This window comes from Macaca mulatta, chromosome 8, assembly GCF_049350105.2.
Source record: "Macaca mulatta isolate MMU2019108-1 chromosome 8, T2T-MMU8v2.0, whole genome shotgun sequence".
NCBI lineage: Eukaryota > Metazoa > Chordata > Mammalia > Primates > Cercopithecidae > Macaca > Macaca mulatta.
In genome coordinates, this window is record NC_133413.1 from 153,432,324 (window position 1) to 153,438,198 (window position 5,875).

A 5,875-nucleotide genomic window follows, 5' to 3' on the forward strand; every position below is an offset into this window, starting at 1 on the left:
TGTTTCCCTTCTGTAAGAGAAAACCTAAATATTCCACAGTTTGTTGGCATATTTGAGCCTTTTTACTTGAAACCTTAGATCCACAGGTTGCTAGATGGTTTAGCGTTTTAATGGTGTTATTCTGATAGTCCCATTCAGAGGGGCTAGATCTTAGTAAATCATCCACATATTGTAACTATACCCAGTTTTTCAATTGTAAGCTCCTCAAATCTTGAGCCAAGGCTACTCCAAATATAGTTGGAGAGCTTTGAAATCCTGGTGGGAGCACAGTCCAATGATACTGAAATTGTGTGTGGCTTTAGGACCTATCTATTCAAAGGTGAACAACAGTTAGCTTTCTGTGTCTGTGGGTATGCAACAGAAAGCTTCTTTTAAATCCAATACTGCAAACCATTTATGATCTCCAGGAAGAGAAACAGACATAGTATACAGGTTAGCTACAGTGGGATGTATGTCCTCTACAACATCCCAGTTTGGGTCCGTGCAGGGAATTGCTCTGGTCAGGATCTAGAGTGTTGTCTGGATTTTCATCATGAAGCTGCTGTGCCTCTTCCTTTACTTCATTTAAAACCAGTTGTGGCTCATCTGCAGTGAGCATATTGTCCCAGAGAGCCTGCACGTCTGCCCAGGTGAGATGGTGTGCAGCAAATAGTGGTCAATAATTCAGCCATCTTTCGGGGATCCTCCCTGTCTGTAGGGAGGGTTAGAGTTCTTCCAATTTAACAAGTCTGAGGTGGAGCAGGGATTACAGGCCCAATCATTTCGGGCTGGAGTTGCTTGCTGATGGATGTTGTCATCGTGGGAACATTATGCAGTGCCCTGCTCTGGACTCCGTGACTTCTCGGCCAAAATTAGTACCTAGCCTAGTCTGAGAGGAAGACAGTAGCCCTGGTGCTTCCCTGTACTCTGGGAGTCACATTCCCTCTCTTTTCTGAGCTGGGGCAGGAGACACTATGGGGTTTAGGGTACTCACTGTCAGGTTTGGAGGTTTTCTCCTCCTCCCCTGGGGAGCAGGACAGACCTTAGCAGTGCCTCACTCCATGAGCTCATTTCCCTTTGCTTCAGCATCCTCATTACGCAGCCACATACATGTCAAGGTGTCCTGCCCCCTTTACCTGACCTCTGGCAGAACAGTTTTAATGGATAAATGGTATGAAATTGCAAAGATCCAAAAACTGGCCCCCGTTTCTCAGACCCCCAAACAAACATTGGCCAAGCTGTGTTGCAATAAAATATTTTTTTTTTTTTTTTTTTTTTTTTTTGGTCATGGATGGATAACCAAAGTTCTTCCAATGTGACAGAATTCTCCCTAAATGACTGTGTAGGGAGAGACAGAGCATTGCCTGTACTGGAGCCGGAAGACATAATGACTCCTGTGCTGGGCACAGGACTTGCATGTGGCCCCTTGTCTCTTTCTTTCTTTCCTTCCTTCCTTCTTCCCTTCCTTCCTTCCTTCCTTCCTTCCTTCTTTCCTTCCTTCCTTCCTTCCTTTCTCTCTCTCTCTCTCTCTCTCTCTTTCTCTCTCTCTTCCTTTCTTCCTTTCTTTCAGTAAATATCCATTTTATTTTTCTCCTGAGAATAGTCCGTCTTCAGTCTTTAAGGACTCAGTTCCTCATGTGGGCTTTGGTGGGGGTCACAGGGCAGCACTCACAGGTCTAAATCAAGGTGGGGGTGTTCAGTCCTTGTGGGCTTCACGAGATCCATTCCTGACTCCCTTGTTGTGAATTGCACAACCCGCACAAGAATGTAGCTTCACATACAGCTGGGGAAGCTCACAGGCATTGAAGACGCTTGCTTCAGAAAAGTCCCTGACTGCTGTGGCCTCATGATGTTTCCAATGATGCATTTCTTTTCTTTTCTTTTTTCTTTTTCTTTTGAGATGGAGTCTCACTCTGTCGCTCAGGCTGGAGTGCAGTGGCGCGATCTCAGCTCACTACAACCTCCGCCTCCCAGGTTCAAGAGATTCTCATGCCTCCTGAGTAGCTGGGATTACAGGCACCCACCATCACACCCAGCTATTTTTTGTATTTTTAGTAGAGACGGGGTTTTGTCATGTTGGCCAGGCTGGTCTGGAACTCCTGATCTCAGGTGATCCACCCACCTTGGCCTCGCTGGGATTACAGGTGTGAGCCACCATGCCCGGCCTCAGATGATGAATTTCTTAATGGCCTTGTCCTTGGCCACACATCAGGCACCATTCGCGCAGCAAATCGGCTGCACATGGCTGCAGCCCTTCTTGGCATGACCATTGTTCCTTCTTTTCTTTGTCATCTTGGAGGCACAGACCAGAGAGAGGACAATTGTCCCTTTCTTTTGGCCAATTTCTCCCTTTTGGAATGGGAATGTTTACCCAATGCCTGCATCCCCATTGATCTTGGAAATAAATAACTTGTCTTTGAGTTTGTAGGCTCATAGGTGGAAGGAACTCATTTCCAGATGAGACTGAACCTGGGACTGGAGGCTTTTGGTTATGTTGATGCTGGGACGAGTTAAGACTTTGGGGAGCTACTGAGAAGGGATGATCTTACTTTGCAATATGAGAAGGACATGAGATTCGGGAAGCCCAGGGTGGAATGATATGGTTTAGATGTCTGTCTCTTCTAAATCTCATGGGGAAAAGGCCTCAAAGGCATTTCAGAAATCTCCGGAAGCGTAGTCCCTGGTGGTGGAGGTGGGCCTGGTGGGATTTCAGAAGTCTCCGGAAGTGTAGTCCCTGGTGGTGGAGGTGGGCCTGGTGGGTGGTGTTTGGATTGTGGGGGTAGGTCCCTCATGAACATGTTGGTGCCATCCTCATGACAGTGAGTGAGTTCTCACTCTGAGTTCATGTGAGATGTAATTGTTTAAAAGAGTGAGGTGCCTCCTACCCCCAACTCCACTCTTGTTATGTGAGATACCTGCTGTGGGGAAAAGAAAGAGAGATCAGATTGTTACTGTGTCTATGTAGAAAAGGAAGACATAAGAAACTCCATTTTGATCTGTACTAAGAAAAATTGTTCTGCTTTGAGATGCTGTTAACCTGTAACTTGAGCCCCAGCCCTGTGCTCACAGACACATGTGCTGTATTGAATTAAGGTTTAATGGATTTAGGGCTGTGCAGGATGTGCCTTGTTAACAATATGTTTGCAGGCAGTACGCTTGGTAAAAGTCGTCGCCATTCTCCGTTCTCTGTTAACCAGGGACACAATGCACTGCGGAAAGCCACAGGGACCCCTGCCCCTCCACACCTGTGGGTATTTCTTGTCAGGTGGAGACCAGAGACTGAGAAAACAAATAAAACACAGAGACAAAGAATCAAGAAACAATAGTAGGCCCAGGAGACTGGCGCTTAACGTGTGAGGACCTGCACCAGCACTGGTCTCTGAGTTCCCTCAGTATTTATTGATCACTGTTTTTACTATCTTGGTGAAGGGGGTGTGGCCGGGCAACAGGGTGATGGCGGGGAGAAGGTCAGCAGGGAAACATGTGAGCAAAGGAATGTGTATCATGAATAATTTCAAGGGAAGGTACTGTGCCTGGATGTGCACATAGGCCAGATTTATGCTTCATTTTACACAAACATCTCAGTGTAGCAAAGAGTAACAGAGCAGTATTGCTGCCAGCGTATCTCGCCTCCAGCCACAGGGCGGTTTTCTCCTATCTCAGAATAGAATGAATGGTCGGCTTTACACTGAGACATGCCATTCCCAGGGAAGAGCAGGAGACAGAGGCCTTCCTCTTATCTCAACTGCAAACAGGCCTCCCTCTTTCACTCCTCCTCCTCAGCACAGACCCTTCACGGGTGTCAGACTAGGGGATGTAAGGTCTTTCCATTCCCATGAGACCATATCTCAGGCTGTCTCAGTGCGGGCAAACCTTGGACAATACCCAGGCTTTCTCAGGCAGAGATCCCTGCAGCTTTCCGCAGTGCATTGTGTCCCTGGTTAATAGAGAATGGAGAATGGCGATGACTTTTACCGAGCATACTGCCTGCAAACATATTGTTAACAAGGCACATCCCGCACAGCCCTAAATCCCTTAAACCTTGATTCAATACAGCACATGTCTCTGTGAGCACAGGGCTGGGGCTCAAGTTACAGGTTAATAGCATCTCAAAGCAGAACAATTTTTCTTAGTACAGATCAAAATGGAGTTTCTTACGTCTTCCTTTTCTACTTAGACACAGTAACAATCTGATCTCTCTTTCTTTTCCCCGCAACCTACTTCCCCTTTGCCTTCTGCCATGATTGGAAACTTCTTGAGGCCTCCTGAGAAGCCAAGCAGATGCCGGCGCCATGCTTCCTGTACAGCCTGCAATACCAACAGCCAATTAAACCTCTTTTCTTTGTAAGTTGCCCAGTCTTAGGTATTTCTTTACAACAACAAAGGAATAGACTAATACAACAGGAAAGAGTCAAAATTTTCTTGTCTCAGTTTCCCTGGAGAACAGTAATTTTATATTTATAGTGGTTGTTATGGTGATTTATGCCAACAAAAGGGCACTTGACTAATAATTTCTTTTTTTTTCCTGAGAATCTTGCTCCAGATTGACTAATAATTTCCTAGAAAACTACCATGCTTAGGATAAAAATCCAAGCTCTTCTGCTGTGCCACTCCCAGAATTGTTTGTCCTGTCACTGTGGGAGTGAGCTGGGCTGGGTCTGAGATCTTATGTCCCAGGGAGAAATGCTCCCCGCACCACCCCAGGAGGACCCCAGGGGCCCTGGAAGTTGGAAGCGGAGGTTGACCCATGGTGGTTCTGAGCTCCTATCTCTGAGTCAATAGGCAAAGCAAGTGGCTGTGCCATCCTAGCTGGGGCTGTTTTCAACTCAACCAAGGAAGCGAGCTGGCACCGCACCACGGCGTGGGGGGAAATGTCTGTGGGCTCGAGGCTCTCTGTCATCTCTTACGTCTCCTACATCCAAGAGAAAAAGTTAATGGGAACCAGAGCCCCTAGAAAGAGACAAGGCTGTGGAAAGTCCAAAGACTTCTGCAGTGAGGGCTTGGTCACCCTGTAACTGAGTGGCTGGTCTTCAAAATGCATTTTTAGACCTGTTTCCTTTCTCTTCGGTTTCAAGATATAACCTCGAAGCAAACTGCAGAAGCCTTTTCCCTTAGCCTTGAAATAGACTCCTCATCCCTCCCTTTCTCACCGTAAATAACCCCTCCCATTTCTCTAACGGTCCATTCGTATCTAATTATGTGCCTTCTTAGAAGTGCCGCAGGCTAATCTTGAGACAGACAGGCCAAGCCTGGAGACCCAGCTGCAAAATTCCGGAGATGACTTCAAAGCGGGTAATTAACAGCCCGGCCATAGTTGCGATGATGCCAGCCCACGTTCTAGGTGGACTGAGACCCAAGACTGCCACCAGGACAGGACACACAGGCGCTGTGCTCAGCATGATTCCTGCATGCCTTCCATATCGAGCTTTCCATTTGTGAACGCTTGCCTTTCCCCCCACGTTTGAAGTGGTTGCTCTGGGTCAGAATCCAGCTACTTCCTTTCACTAGTCTTGGCTAATGAAGCCTCTTCCTTTCTACCGGCCCCTGCTGTTGTTAATCAGACTCTGCCAGCAGAGAACCCCTGAACCTGTGGCGGCTCCAAGCCCACCAGTAAAGAGCCCTTTCCTGAGGACAAAATACACGTGAATGAACAGGGGACAGGGGATGTTACAGCGGCCGCACCCAGCGTCGTAGGAAGCCCCAGGCATTAGGGTCCAGCAGTGCACTAGTCAGCTCTGGCCACCATAACAAACACCACAACTGGGGGCTTAAGCTACAGGAATGGATTCTCTCGTCCTGGAGGCTGGAGGTCCAAGATCAAGGTGTCAGCAGGGCTGGCTCCCCGTGAGGCCCCTCTCCTTGGCGTGCAGATGGCATCTGCACCCTGCATTCTCAC

General features: G+C 47.7%; 1 pseudogene; it reads right to left on the reverse strand.

Moving 5' to 3' along the window:
* Window positions 1–1,612: 1,612 nt before the first annotated feature.
* LOC144330586 (small ribosomal subunit protein eS26 pseudogene) lies at window positions 1,613–2,362 on the reverse strand (annotated as a pseudogene).
* Window positions 2,363–5,875: the final 3,513 nt, after the last annotated feature.